General features: G+C 43.5%; 1 pseudogene; it reads left to right on the forward strand.

Moving 5' to 3' along the window:
• The window catches only part of LOC132894677 (zinc finger protein 271-like), a 104,367-nt pseudogene that overhangs the window by 62,714 nt on the left and 25,281 nt on the right, over window positions 1-16,372 (forward strand).

The raw sequence follows: 16,372 nt of genomic DNA on the forward strand, positions 1-16,372 counted from the left end.
TGCGTAGGCTACCGTGTAAGCTCTGTCAATTTCAGCGACAAATTAAAAATGGAAGCGGACGAATTGGTTCCTAAAAGAACTAGTAAGGGGTCAGTCATCTGGCATTTTTTGGATATCACAAGGAGGACGTGGAACAGCAAATGTCAGTTTGTAAAGTGTGCAAATAAACCTGTCATCGCGAAAGGTAGCAGTACGACAAATATGTTCCATCACCTGAAAACTCACCCGGTACAGTATGAAGAGTCTCTTAAACTCTGAACTACTTGCCCACGAGCTAAAACCCACCACGAGCTAAACAAATGACCATAGCAGCCTCGTTCTCCAAAGCCCCCCATATGAGAAAACGAGTCAGAGATGGAGAGCTATAACGGATGCAATCACTAACTTCATTGCCGAAGACATGATCCCAGTTAGTATAGTGGAAAAACCAGGCTTCCAAAAATTACTAAACACACTTGATCCCAAATATGAGTTGCCTGGTCGCAGACATTTTACAGAGAAGGCAATACCGGAATTCTACACATCTGAGAGGCAGAGCCAGAAAACACTCAGTTCAAAAGTGTGCCAAGAGAGAAATTATGTTTTGCAGATCTCTCTCTCTATTGTGAATGTTGGTGGTTCTCAGTAGTCGGGTTAATAGCTTGGAGATCTATTTTTTTTTTTTAAATAACTTGATGAAAGAGCACTTTTCTTATTTAGGCTAAATGTCTTTCTCAGTGTTGAGCTTGCACTTTATTGATTTTGAGCTCTGAGCAGCTCTGTATTGTATTGCCCCTTTGTTTGTGCCACATCTTTGTTGAATAAAAATAGTCTTATTTCAATTCAATTGTGATTAATCACCAACATGAAAGTTTAAAATGTGTTGTTGAAAACCACCTGTAAAGTTAACCAAGAATGTTATTTAATCTGCAGGGATTGTAGTGAAAACAGTAAAGAGTAAAAGTTAGATTTCATGGGGTCCTTTAGAGGAGATTTAAATATATCGAGATATATATATCGTATATCGTGAAATGGAGAAAATGTATCGGGATATTCATTTTTTCCCATATCGCACAGCCCTATTGTCACGGTTTGTAGCAAAATGGGCAAATGCAAGTTTAACGACTGCTGGCTTGAACACTGATTTCGTAGACTGGTTAAAACGTGTACCAAACAATCCGTTTGAGGCGTACTGCACATTGTGCAAAAGAACACTCAAACTCAGCACCCTGGGTGTAAAGGCACCAGAATCGCACGCGAAAGCGGAGAAGCACCAGGCTGCCCATAAAAGTCTGCAACATTCGCATGCCATCACTCAATTTTGTTCACCGTTGTCAGGTCCAAGCACATCTCGAGACGGTGTATCAGCTAACTCCGTGCAAACTGTAACGTTACAACACGCAAACCGTACGGAATCGAATGCCTCATCCTCAAGTGATTTGCGGGATGTCTTTGGCTCCACTGCAACTTAGTTCCTCATTAATGCAAGAGCGCACCCTAGGGATGTAATGAGTTCATTGGTGAATGATGATAAATTTTATTTCGAAAGTACTGTAATTCAGGCTCTCCCAATTTTTTTTTTTTTTTTTTTTTGTGCAGCATAAGTCTTAAATTTAACCTGTTATGGTCTTAAAAAGTCTTACATTGAACTTGTTCAAGCCTGCAGAAACCCTGTACACATATTAGTCGTCATCAACAACATTCCATTATAGTCTGTTTTCCCAAATGCAGTTGAGAAAAACTGTACCAAGTTTTCCTCGACACTGCTGCATGCACAACATGGTAGCTTCTCTCTCTCACACACACACACACACACACACACACACACACACACACACACACAAAAAAAAAAAAACAAGAAACGTATTCATTTACACTTGGTATGTTTCTTTTCTAAATGTCAACATGGTAGCCGCGGGGTCTTAAAAGTCTTAAATTTAATATTCCAAAATTAAGGCCTTAAAAAGTCTTAAATTGCTTTGCCCAAGTCTTAATTTTTTAAACAAAGGTCTTAAATTTACTCATACTATTCTACAATGTGAAAACGTGGGTTTTGCGTAACATCAGTGAATTTCTTGGAGTATGCGCAAAGAGAGAAACAATATTGATACATTTTCGCACCGGCGCAATCATCGGAGTCCGTGGTGGAGAGGAGACTTTGCAAATCGCAGCATGGGGAAGTGTCGTTTTAATCAGCAGTGGCTTTCAGATGAAAGATATTGTGATCGGGTGAGGGAGGTTCCTGGAAGCGTTGAAACAAGATGCTGTGTTTGTCGAAAGACCTTCAAGTTGTCCACTATAGGTCATTTCGCTTTAGAGTCTCACATGCAGAGCTCAAAGCACATTGCATCTGCCCTCCACCGCCACCAGCACATCGCTCAGTTCTGCACGGTTTAATCTCCGAATGCACCTGGAGTTGGCACGAGCACCACTGTCGAACGTCAGCAGCATCAGCCAAGCCAGACACCATCGGCAAGGCTATCAACAACACAAGGGCCGAGCAGTGGCATGATGGGCGTCGGTGGAACCCCGACACTTCGGGCAGAGGTGCTCTGAATTTTAAAAACAATTACGGAACACCACTCGTACAGCTCGAATGAGGGCATAAGCGAACTCTTTAAGGCTGTGTTCCCAGACTCGGAAGTCGCTACAACATTCTCCTGTGGAAAAAACAAAACGTCTTACATAAAATTCGGTCTTGCTCCTTATATAACGAAGGAGTTGGTCAAAGACGTTAACGAGGCAAGTGGTGGATTCGTCGTAATGTTCGAAAGTCTAAACAAGACGACGAAAAGTAAACAAATGGACCACTCTCCTATCTATCTGTCCTCTCTCTCTCTCTCTCTCTCTCTCACATATATATATTTGTCTGTCGCTCGCTCGCTCTCTCCTGTCTGTCTATCTCCTATCTATCTGTCGGTCTGTCTCTCTCTCTTAACTGTCTACCTCTCTGTCTGTCCTATCCATCTATATACAGGGTTCCTACGCAGTATGGAAAAGTATGGAATTTGATTTTAGTATTTTCCAGGTCTGGAAAAGTATGGAAAATGGAAATTAGGGTATGGAGAAATATTTGTGTTTCCAGACCTTTGCTGCTACATAGTAAAATGAAGCTCAACATTCCGACATTCAGTTGAATTTTGCCAAAGAAATGTGTTGAAATGCGGAGGGAGGGAAACGGGTGTTCTGTTGTACTGGCATGCGCTCCGCCACACCCCCTGAACCTGCTTGCTTCTTGCAAGACTTTGGACAAGACGCAGGAAAACCCCCTGCTACAAAACGCCTCTTGAACACGCATGAACACACATCATAGCTCCAGTCAGTGTAAAAATGCTTATGGCTTATTTGGCAGTGTTGCCAGAATTTGCTAGAAAAATAAGGCACATGGACCCTGAAAACAAGCGACCCAAGACAAAAAAACCTGCCAACAAAAATATGAAGGCTGTGTACGCAAACGTACATATAAACTGAACAATGCTGTTATTACATTATTATTATAATTACATTACATTTAGTTGTCGCTTTTATCCAAAGCCACTTAGTTATTACAGGGTACAACATGGTTACAACCTGGAGCAATGTGGGGTTCAATGCCTTGCTCAAGGGCACTGCAGCCATGACATACTGGTTAGGGTGGCCACGTCTCGGCCACGTCTGCCATCTCTTGGTATGTGGACAAAATGTGATCTACAGTGGAACTAACACAGGGCCTTCATAAAACACAATAGTAAATACAAAAAATGCCATAATGACTGTTTTCAAATTAGAAGCTTCAGTAAACTTCTGTGTGTGCACAACATACAGGGTGTCCCGAAAAAATGTATACACACTTTGAATCATTGTGAAGTAGGTGTTTATTAAAATTAATTTCATTTTCAAGGTGTAATAGAATTTACAGACATCACTTTGTTTTATCACTGCCTCTAACTGATATTTATAGTCTACGCTATGAGACCTGCAACAGTCACTGAAAGTGAATGTCCAAAAATACCAAGAGAATTGAATGTGATTTGCATTGTCAGCAGTGACTGGACCAGAATGGATGTCAGTTTGAGAACAGGCGGTGACTAAATAATAAAATGTCTGTAAATTCTATTACTCTTTGAAAATTACATGGATTTTAATAAACACATACAGTACTTTACAGTGATTAAAAGTGTGTATACATTTTTTTTCGGGACATCCTGTATGTGGTTGACATCTTCACACACCTGTGTTTTAATGTCTTGAAGTGTGCATCCGATACGTGTGCGTCAGAGTGGCATCCTGTATTTTGTGTAATGTGTATATATATTTATGACAAAAACAGGGCACTGATACAAATTTTAGGCCAAGCTAAATATGGTATGCATTTTGGTGGTATGTCATAATGTGAGTACCTGTTTGATTTTCAAGTAATTCTTTTAAATATATGAGTAGTTGTTTGTTCGCTGAAGTCTCCAAACCTGAGAATTTGAGTATGGAAAAAGTCTGGAATTTTAAATTTGAAAATGTGTAGGAACCCTGTATATATCTCACTATTCTATCTATATCTTTTTATCTTTCCTCTCCTCTCTCCTATCTATCTCTTATGTCCGTCTACCACTCTGTTATCTATCTATATTATGTCTATCGCTCTCTCCTATCAATCTCTTATCCATCTGTATACCTCTTTCCTATCTATCTATTTATCTCATTGTGTCTCTTATCTATCCACCTCCACATCTATGTCTTCCCTCCCTCCCTTGTTTACTAGGAGTATTTACATTTCTTTTTATTCTTCAAAATGTAAAATGGTTGAAGCAAGTTGAATGCTGGGAAACTAAGACAAAGAGTTTGTTTATCATCTCTGGGTGCATGGTCATAACTAGTTTAGAGACCGTTCTTTGGGCCTTGAGTTGGGCCCTCAGTTTGGCTTTTTGACTGGTGAGTGCACACCTTTGTACCAATGTATTGGTACGCCAATTGCATTTTTGTGCACCTTTAAGAGACTTTAGGCTTACCTCTTTTCTATCTCTCTCTCTTCCCATCTATCCCCTCATCTCTTATCTATGCCCCTCTGTATCTCTCTCCCTCCCTCATTTACAAGGGTACAAAATGTAAAATGGTTGAAGCAAGTGCTGGGAAACTAAGACAAAGAGTTTGTCTGTTTAGAGTGTTGTGAATGTTTTTGATATTTTATTTAAAAAAAAATACACCCACATCACTTTTTTATTTTAAGTATCATCTCTGGGTGCATGGTCATAATTAGTTCAGAGACAGTTCTTTAGGCCTCGAGTGAGGCCCTCAGTTTGGCTTTTTGACTGGTGAGTGCACACCTTTGGCATTAATGTGTTGGTATGCCTATTGCATTTTTGTGTACCTTTTAAGGCCATGACTTGGACCCTACGTTGTGCTCCTTTCTTCCAGGTTTAGACTTGTTTTTTTTGTCTTGAATATGAAGATTCAACAAGCAATGCACATAATGACTTAAGTATATAACTTTTATAATAAAAGTATTTTTACTTGAAACATTTGTCATTATTGGGAATTTGATCTGGTGTTCTACGACCGCATAATGGGTGCGATGTAGGTCTTGATTCTCATTTAAGTGGTCTTAAAAAGGTCTTAAAGTCTTAAATTTATGGTGGTCAAACCTGGGGAAACCCTGGTCAAGGATAAACAGAGAAGCATGACACTACAGGATCTGAGCAGATACTGTTAACTATAATTTAATGCTAAAGTTAATATAAAACTTGTTACCACACCAACGAGCCAATGGTTTTCGATGCCACAAAATTTGCCACCTATGCGAGTTGGTTTGATGCTGGGGTCTGCAGTTGGTGTGACGTTGTTTCATTTTTGTGAATTCACAAATGCAGACAAAATATAATTTGAACATCGGTTCAGTGAGGGTTGATTTAGATATGTACAGTATATACCCAGTGTGCTGTGAGACAAAGTGAAGTGTTCTGTGGAATTTTGAGCAACCCCATGCATTTTTATGCAGGCTCATGAAATAATATTTTTTTAAAATACAACAATGACTGTACTTTTTCATTAAAAATGTTTGTAGGTAGTCACTTAACTTTTACATTTTTTTGTTTAATCTAAATGGCCTTTAATCCCATTTTGAAAATAAATTTGGGTCCAGGGAGGAGGATTATTGTAGCGACCAGAAAAGGCAGTCGCTTTAGTTGTTGCCAGGTCCACGGAGCCTTGCCAGAGTGCATGGGGCTGTTAATGTTTAAGCTTGGAGAACATTAGGGGCTAAATAGCAATGAGCCACCTTGACCAAGACTCCTGCAGTAATTGACCACCTCTGGCCAGTATTTCTGATAGGCATGTATCTTGTAGTAAAATAAAACAACATCTAGAACCATGTTATGTACAGAGCATAGGATGTCACATAAGTCAATCAGTCCCTATCCCAGTCCACCATCCCACCCTGCCTGAAGTCCTCTACCGTCTTCCATTGCCAAAAAAAGACCATTAGCAGCCTGAATGGCCACTGTCCAGTGGCACTTACTCCCGTCATCATGAAGCGCTTTGAGCAACTGGTTCAGACTTGCATCATCTCAAGTCCCCCACCCATGTTAGACAGACACCAGTATGGTTATAGAGCTAACGGGTCTACAGAGGACGCCATAGCTACAACTCTCCACACTGCCCTCACTCACCTTGAGCAGCAGGAGAGCTATGCTAGGCTGTTCTTTGTGGACTTTAGCTCAGCATTCAACACCATTCTCCCTCGCAGACTGGTGTCCAACCTGACAGACCTGGGACTGTCTTAATCCATCTGCCTCTGGATAAAGGACTTCCTGTCTGATCGCTCATAGAGGGTGAGAGAAGGCCCCCACATCGCCTCAGCAATGGCTCCCCTCTCTTCACCCTCTAGTCAAGTTTATTTTTATAGTGCTTTTAACAATAGACATAGTTGCAAAGCAGCTTTACAGAATTTGAACGACTTAAAACATGAGCTAATTCTATCCCTAATCTATCCTTAATGAGCAAACCTGTGGCAAGGAAAACCTCCCTCAGATGACATGAGAGAGAAACCTCGAGAGGAACCAGACTCAAAAGGGAATCCATCCTCATTTGGGTGATAGACAATGTGATTATAACATTTTTAATATGAAGTCAGTTTTGTTGATGTTCTAATTCTTCACCGATGGAAACTTGAGTGCAGAACTGTTCATGACAACTGCAGTCCTAAAGTTATCAAGTCAGCTGTAGTCCTCAGCCATAAAAGCATTACTGCAAGTGTCCAGAGCATCTTGCAAGTGTGACTTTCAACTGTCCATATGGGGCCATCCTCCACAGGAGCGATGTGATGAGACTCCAACCAGGTGTAGGGCATCAGAAAGGATCAGGCAGGTCTGAGGAGCAGAAGCGGTCAGGATTGCCATGTAATTCAGAGGGACAGATGGGGGGAGAGAAAGGGAGAAAACATAGGTTGTTGGGTATGCCCAATGTCACCTGATGAGTAGGAACAGTATACATTTTGCACTGAGTTTTGCCAGAGTCCCAAGCAGGGACTCTGGCAAAACTAACTAGGACAGCATAACTAAAAGGGGAGAGCCAGAAGGCAACACAGGCATGAGGGCGCCCCAGGACATAAAGCAGCAGCCACTACAGGATCAACAAACTTGAGCGAGCAAGCGAGTGGGGGACTGACAGCATCCATACATCGCAGTTTACCAAAACACTGTCTGAGGACCTTCCAGGTCTACTCCTTTCCCTCAAACACACTTAACAAAAGGCTTGGCTAAACAGATATGCGTTCAGCCTAGACTTAAACATGAACTGGTTCTGATTCCCGAACACTACTTGGAAGGCTGTTCCATAACTGTGGGGCTTTGTAAGAAAAGGTTCTGCCCCCTGATGTAGCCTTCACTATGGGAGGTACCAGCAGATAGCCTGCACCTTTTGATCTAAGTAGGCGTGGTGGGTCATAGAGGACCAGAAGTTCACTCAGGTACTGTGGTGCGAGACCATTCGGTGCTTTCAAGGTCAATAATGGTATTTTACAATCAATGTGAAATTTGACTGGGAGCCGATGGGGGTGATGGGGTCATATTTTCTAGTTCTAGTAAGGACTCTTGCTGCTGCATTTTGAACTAACTGGAGCTTGTTTATACACTTATTGGAACATCCAGACAGTAAGGCATTACAATAATCCAACCTGGAGGTAACAAGCATGAACTAATTTTTCTGCATCGTGTAGTGACATTGAATTTTTTCTCTTAGAAATATTTGAGATGAAAGAAAGCTAACCGGGTAATGTTATTGATGTGAGTTTTGAATGAAAGTCTGGGGTCAATAATCACCTCGAGGTCTTTTACTGCTGCACGTAAAGAAACAGAAAGGCCATCCAGAGTTACTGTGTAATCAGAAAACTTACTTCTAGCTGCATGTGGTCCAAGTACAAGTACTTCAGTCTTGTCAGAGTTAAGCAGAAGGAAGTTAATAAGCATCCAGTGTCTAATGTCCTTCACACATTTCTCAATTCTATTAAGCTGGTGTCTCATCAGGTTTTGTAGAAACATACAACTGTGTGTCATCAGCATAACAGTGGAAACTAATCATGTTTATGAACAATATCACCCAGAGGGGGGAGATATATATCTCATCTCATCTCATTATCTGTAGCCACTTTATCCTTCTACAGGGTCGCAGGCAAGCTGGAGCCTATCCCAGCTGACTACGGGCGAAAGGCGGGGTTCACCCTGGACAAGTCGCCAGGTCATCACAGGGCTGACACATAGACACAGACAACCATTCACATTCACACCTACGGTCAATTTAGAGTCACCAGTTAACCTAACCTGCATGTCTTTGGACTGTGGGGGAAACCGGAGCACCCGGAGGAAACCCACGCGGACACGGGGAGAACATGCAAACTCCGCACAGAAAGGCCCTCGCCAGCCCCGGGGCTCGAACCCAGGACCTTCTTGCCCTTCTTGCTGTGAGGCGACAGCGCTAACCACTACACCACCGTGCCGCCGGATATATATATATATATATATATATATATATATATATATATAAATATAAAAAATTTTAGTGTGTGTATATAATATAACCCAGATTCCAAAAAAGTTGGGACAAAGTACAAATTGTAAATAAAAACGGAATGCAATGATGTGGAAGTTTCAAAATTCCATATTTTATTCAGAATAGAACATAGATGACATATCAAATGTTTAAACTGAGAAAATGTCATTTAAAGAGAAAAACTAGGTGATTTTTAAATTTCATGACAGCAACACATCTCAAAGTTGGGACAAGGCCATGTTTACCACTGAGAGACATCCCCTTTTCTCTTTACAACAGTCTGTAAACGTCTGGGGACTGAGGAGACAAGTTGCTCAAGTTTAGGGAGAGGAATGTTAACCCATTCTTGTCTAATGTAGGATTCTAGTTGCTCAACTGTCTTGGGTCTTTTTTGTCGTAACTTCCATTTTATGATGCGCCAAATGTTTTCTATGGGTGAAGGATCTGGACTGCAGGCTGGCCAGTTCAGTACCCGGACCCTTCTTCTACGCAGCCGTGATGCTGTAATTGATGCAGTATGTGGTTTGGCATTGTCATGTTGGAAAATGCAAGGTCTTCCCTGAAAGATGACCTGGATCTGGATGGGAGCATATGTTGCTCTAGAACCTGGATATACCTTTCAGCATTGGTGTCTTTCCAGATGTGTAAGCTGCCCATGCCACATGCACTAATGCAGCGGTTCCCAAAGTGGGGGTCGCGACCCCTTTGGGGGTCGCGGAGGGACGGGACTGTTTGCATAACACAGAAAAAAAAACGGGCATTGGAATTGCTCCCTTTCACTCAGTAATCGCGCTCCGCCCTTGAATATTAATTCTATTCAATTTATGCTAAACCGCCAATCTGTTGGATTGCTCTGATATTGTTGTTATTAGCAAACCCTCCTCCTGTGAATACAAACTGTATAAAACAGGTCCCTATTTTGAGATTCAGAACAAAACATCGGACGGCGACTTTATGACAACATGGACAAGTTTCTACGCGTGCTTCCTACAAAACGCAAGGCTGCTGCACAGGACGAGTTCCCATGCACTTCGGCAGCGAAAACGATAAGGCGGTATGATGATGCATACATCGAAATGGGCTTTACGAGCACATTGGTGGGTGGTGAGGAACGACCGCAGTGTGTTCTCTGTCTGAAGGTGCTGGCGACAAAGTTTAAAGCCAAACAAGCTGAAGCGTCACCTGGACACGGCACACCCCGAGCACAAGGACAAGCCGGTTGAATTCTTTCGGCGGAAACTTTTGAACTTTCAGGCACAACGGGTGAACTTCACTAAAGTTGCGTCTGTCAATGTCAATGCCCAGCTTGCCTCCTACAAAGTGGCCTACCTCCTTGCGCAGAGCAAGAAGCCACACACAGAAGCGGATGAGGTGATCCTGCCCTGTGCCATTGAAATGGTGAGGACCATGGTCGACGAGGCAACAGCAAACAAGTTACGGGCGATCCCCCTCTCAAATAATACGATTGGAAGACGCATACATGACATCGCTGGCGACATTGAGGAGCAGCTCACCGACCGAGTACGTGCAAGCACCCGGTTTGCTCTGCAGGTCGACGAAGCCACTGACAGCAACCGAGACTGTTTATTAATCACGTACATCCGTTTTGTTGATACAGAGGACATGAGAGAGGATCTGCTATTCTGCAAGGAGGTGAAAACACGAGCCACTGCTGATGAACTGTTCCGAGTGATTTGACACTTATTTGCAAGAGGCAAAATTGAAGTGGGAGTGCTGTGTTGGAGTGTGTACGGACGGGGCTCAGGCTATGGCTGGGAAGCGCAGTGGGCTACAAGCGCTCATAAAGCGCGTGTCCCCCAGTGTGCAGTGGACCCACTGTATGATTCACCGAGAAGCGTTGGCATCGAAGCAGCTGAGTACCGAACTGAACAAGGTGATGACGGACGTAATCGCCACTGTCAATTATATCAAAACGCGCCCTGTTAAAGCTCGACTCTTTGCTGCTCTCCGTGAAGAAATGGGCTCCAAACACACGGCAGTTCTGTTTCACAGCGAAGCGCGATGGCTGTCACGTGGGAAGGTATTGAACAGGGTGTTTGAGCTGCGAGAGGAGATACGGATTTTTCTCGAGGAGGAGAATCATGCACTGGCACTCTGTTACAACGACGAACGGTTCCTGATGACAGTTGCCTACCTCAGTGACATTTTCCAAAAACTGAACGAACTGAATCTGCAAATGCAAGGACCCAACACCCATCTCCCTCAGCTTGTCGCTAAAATGCAGTCATTTACAAGGAAATTGGAACTGTGGGGAAAGATGATTGAGGAGGGAACAACAGATTGCTTTCAGAACTTGCATTCATTTCTCCATAACACCAACAGTCACAACACAATCATGCCATGCATTCGTTCACACATTTTTGCCCTCCAACAACATTTTCAGAGGTACTTTCCTGTTATGGATTTGGCACACTATGAATGGATCACAGACCCCTTCAATACAAGGCCACCTGCTCATCTCAGTGCTACTGAACAGGAACAGTTCATTGATGTGACCTCAGACATAGGATACAAACAGCAGTTTAGGGCCAAGTCACTGTCTGCCTTTTGGATTGGGGTGGAAAAAGACTACCCACTGTTGGGTGGAAAGGCTGTGGCCATACTCCTCCCTTTTGCCACATCCTACCTCTGTGAGGTGGGCTTTTCTGCAGTGGCCTCCATCAAGACCAAATACAGGGCAAAGTTGAACATTGAAAACGAACTAAGGGTGGCGATCTCACAGTTATCACCAAGATTTGAAAAACTCTGTACTGAAAAGCAAGCACACACAAGTCACTGAAAAAATATTCTGATGTTCTGTGTAATGTTCTGTTTTATTATGATGTGCAATGCTCTTTTGTGGATAATGCTCTTCTGTGAATAAAAAATAGCAACTTTAATATCCGTCTTATTATTATTATTATTATTATTATTATTATTATATTATATTATTATTACCTGTTTCCACAGTGGAGAGGCTGGAGAGGAAGCTGAACACTTACTTGAGGAGATGGTTGGGTGTCCCAAGAAGCTTCTGCTCCATTGGCCTGTACAGCTCAGGCAGCAAGCTACAGCTGCCAATAACATCGGTGGTGGAGGAGTATAAGGTCGCAAAGATACGGCAGGCCATGATGCTACGAGATAGTAGAGATGAGAGAGTGCGGCAGGCGGGCATTGTTGTCAGAACAGGCCGGAAATGGTCAGCCAGTACAGCACTGAAGGAGGTGGAAGATCGACTGCATCATGCTGACATCATTGGGTCAGTAGCCCAGGGAAAGCTTGGGCTGGGTTGCTTCACCAGAACAAGCTGGAACAAAGCCGATCCAAAGGAGCGTCGAGGCTTGGTGCAAAGGGAGCTGCGGAAGGCAGAGGAGGAAAGCCGGCATGTCAAGGCCGTGGCCATGAGCAAACAAGGCAGCTGGACTAAATGGGAGGGAGCGAGGGAGAGAGCTTTATCTTGGCGGGACATCTGGAGCATGGAAGGCCACCGGATTAAGTTCCTGTTGCGTTCCACATATGATGTCCTGCCGACTCCATCGAACCTCTACACCTGGGGAATGGTAGAGAGCCCGAGCTGTAAGCTCTGCGGAAGGACAGCTAACCTAGAGCATGTCCTCTCCTCGTGTCACTCAAGCCTTGCAGACGGGAAGTTCCGATGGCGACATGACCAGATCCTCGCACAGTTGGTCGATGGTGTTGAGCAGGCGAGGAAAAAGGCAAGACAGCTTTCCAGGGGGCCTCGCTTCATCCATTTTGTCAGAGCGGGAGAAAGCTCTGTAGCAGGAGGGAGGAGCAAAGGGGTCCTTGCCACAGCAAGCGACTGGGAGATGCGGGCTGACCTGAAAAAGCAGCTCAAATTCCCAGAGGAGATAGTCCACACTAGCCTGAGACCAGACATCGTACTGTGGTCTAAAGGTACCAAACAGGTGGTGCTCATAGAACTGACGGTTCCCTGGGAAGAGAGGATGGAGGAGGCATATGAGCGTAAGCTTAAAAAATATCAAGCCCTCATCCTCGAGATCCAGCATAATGGATGGAAGGCCTGGAACTTGCCGGTGGAGGTGGGCTGCAGGGGTTTTGCTGGGCGGTCGCTCTGGAGAGCCCTTGGACTGTTGGGAATTGAAGGGTCAGCTAGGAAGCAGCTGGTGGCCAACACCACCAAGCGGGCAGAAGAAGCGTCACGCTGGATTTGGATCCAAAGGGAGGTGCGGTGGTAGAGCCGGCCTACTGAAGAACTGAAGGCATAGAGTTGGGTGGCGTTCAAGCGGGGGTAGAGCCAGGATGCTGGTTCTGCCGTCGAGCCCCTCCGAGGTGTCATGGGCTTAAATCGATGAAACACCAGTGAAGGGGGGTGCCCATTTGACAACCTGCTGAAGCCAGCCAACTCTTGTCTAGTTGTGGCATGCAGTCAAGCTTCGTCTTGGCTTAGGGAGGAGGGCGCCCTGCCACGCAGAGCCCCGCTGGTGCCTTGAGGGAAGGAGAAAGAGAGAGAGCGATGCCACTGGCTCACAGATGGTGCAGGGCCGAGTACCTGTAGAGGTGAGCCAGGTGCGATACCCCTATCGTATTTTGCATATTATTATTACTACACTACACACTGCATAATGGGTGGTGGGGGGGTCGATGTCAGGGGGTCCCAAAAATATTCTGAAGTCCAAAAGGGGGTCCCCAGCCAAAAAGTTTGGGAACCACTGCACTAATGCAACCCCATACCATCAGAGATGCAGGCTTCTGAACTGAGCGCCGATAACTTGGGTCGTCCTTCTCCTCTTTAGTCCGAATGACGCGGCGTCCCCGATTTCCATAAAGAACTTCAAATTTTGATTTGTCTGACCACAGAACAGTTTTCCACTTTGCCACAGTCCATTTTAAATGAGCCTTGGCCCAGAGAAGACGTCTGCGCTTCTGGATCATGTTTAGATACGGCTTCTTCTTTAAACTATAGAGTTTTAGCTGGGAACGGCAGATGGCACGGTGAATTGTGTTCACAGATAATGTTCTCTGGAAATATTCCTGAGCCCATTTTGTGATTTCCAATACAGAAGCATGCCTGTATGTGATGCAGTGCCGTCTTAGGGCCCGAAGATCACGGGCACCCAGTATGGTTTTCCAGCCTTGACCCTTACGCACAGAGATTCTTCCAGATTCTCTGAATCTTTTGATATTATGCACTGTAGATGATGATATGTTCAAACTCTTTGCAATTTTACACTATCGAACTCCTTTCTGATATTGCTCCACTATTTGTCGGCGCAGAATTAGGGGGATTGGTGATCCTCTTCCCATCTTTACTTCTGAGAGCCGCTGCCACTCCAAGATGCTCTTTTTATACCCAGTCATGTTAATGACCTATTGCCAATTGACCTAATGAGTTGCAATTTGGCCCTCCAGCTGTTCCTTTTTTGTACCTTTAACTTTTCCAGCCTCTTATTGCCCCTGTCCCAAATTTTTTGAGATGTGTTGCTGTCATGAAATTTCAAATGAGCCAATATTTGGCATGAAATTTCAAAATGTCTCACTTTCGACATTTGATATGTTGTCTATGTTCTATTGTGAATACAATATCAGTTTTTGAGATTTGTAAATTATTGCATTCCGTTTTTATTTACAATTTGTACTTTTGTCCCAACTTTTTTGGAATCGTGTGTGTGTGTGTGTATGTATGTGTGTGTGTATGTATGTGTGTGTGTGTGTGTGTATGTGTGTGTGTGTGTATGTGTGTGTGTGTGTATGTGTGTGTGTGTGTATATGTGTATATGTGTATATATGTATATATGTGTGTATATATGTGTATATATATATAAATAAATAAAAATGCAGTGGACCCAAGACAGAACCTTGTGGAACACCAAGCTTTACCTCAGTATGTCTAGAAAAATCACCATTTACATCAGCACACTGATAGCCGATCAGTTAAATAAGAGCTGAGCCAGGAGAGGGCCGTTCCCTTAACTCCCACAACATTTTCTAGTCTATCCAGAAGAATGGAATGATCAATGGTATCAAATGCTGAACTAAAGTCAAGCAACTCAAGCAGCGAGACACAGCCCTGATCAGACGCCAACAGTAGGTTGTTTACTCCTTCAACCAGAGCTGTCTCTTTGCTATGATGAGGTCTAAATCCTGACTGATACATTTCATGGATGTTATTCCTATGTAAATATGAGCATAACTGCTGTGTCATGGCTTTTTCTAGGATTAAAAAAGTAGTTCTTCTACACTTACAACTGCACCCTGCTGGCTCCCGTAATGGCATCATATTTGCGGATGATACTACCATAGTGGGGCTCATCTCTGGGGGGGAAGGAGTCTGCTTATCAGCACAAGGTTGAGCAGCTGTCTGGGTGGTGCTGAGACAACAAACCTGGTCCTCAACCACCAAAGCCAAGGAGCTGATCATAGACTTCAGGAAAAAGAAAACGGACTTTCAGCCTATTCTCATCAGTGCTCAATGTGTGGAGAGGATCCTGGACTTCTGGTTCTTTGGTGTGCACATAGAGGAGGAGCTGACCTGGAGCTCTAATGCCACACAGTGATGAAGAAAGCACAGCAGAGACTTTACTTCCTGATGATCCTCAGGATGAATGACCTCCATCAAAAACTGCTTGTGTCCTTCTATTGTTGCTCCATAGAGAACATACTTACATACTGCATCAGTGTGTGGTTTGTCAGCTGCACAGGAGCAGAGAGAAAAGTTCTCCAGAGGGTTGTCACCACCACCCAGATCATCATCGGATGCCCTCTTCCCTGCCTGGAAGAGCTTTACGGTTTCTGCTGCCTCAAAAGAACCCTCAGTATATTAAAAGATCCGTCCCACCCCATAAATTCTGTTTGAACTGCTGCCCTTGGGCAGGCAGTTCAGGTCAGTTAAGAAATGGACAAATAGACCCCTTGCACATGACATTATGCATCATGTGATAATTGACCCCCAGGTGAAAAGACACCAGTTTTCGTGTAAGCAAGGCTTAACCAGTCTTAAATATGGTTTATTTTTCTGCTGTTTTTGGTTGTTCCAATCATTTAAATCGAGGAATAGATAAAAGATATTACCATTTCCCTGCTATGAAGAAAAATGTTAACAAAGAGAAGCAAATGCTTCAAGAACAATGAAGAAATGAGTGGTGAAAGAGAATACAGCGAGAGGAGCTAACCCTGAAAACTCCAGAGAAATTTGCGACGATTTAAAATGTATTTTTTTTAAAATACAACCCCGATTCCAAAAAAGTTGGGACAAAGTACAAATTGTAAATAAAAACGGAATGCAATAATTTACAAATCTCAAAAACTGATATTGTATTCACAATAGAACATAGACAACATATCAAATGTCGAAAGTGAGACATTTTGAAATTTCATGCCAAATATAGGCTCATTTGAA

The sequence above is a fragment of the Neoarius graeffei genome, chromosome 11, assembly GCF_027579695.1.
Source record: "Neoarius graeffei isolate fNeoGra1 chromosome 11, fNeoGra1.pri, whole genome shotgun sequence".
In the NCBI taxonomy this organism is placed as follows: domain Eukaryota; kingdom Metazoa; phylum Chordata; class Actinopteri; order Siluriformes; family Ariidae; genus Neoarius; species Neoarius graeffei.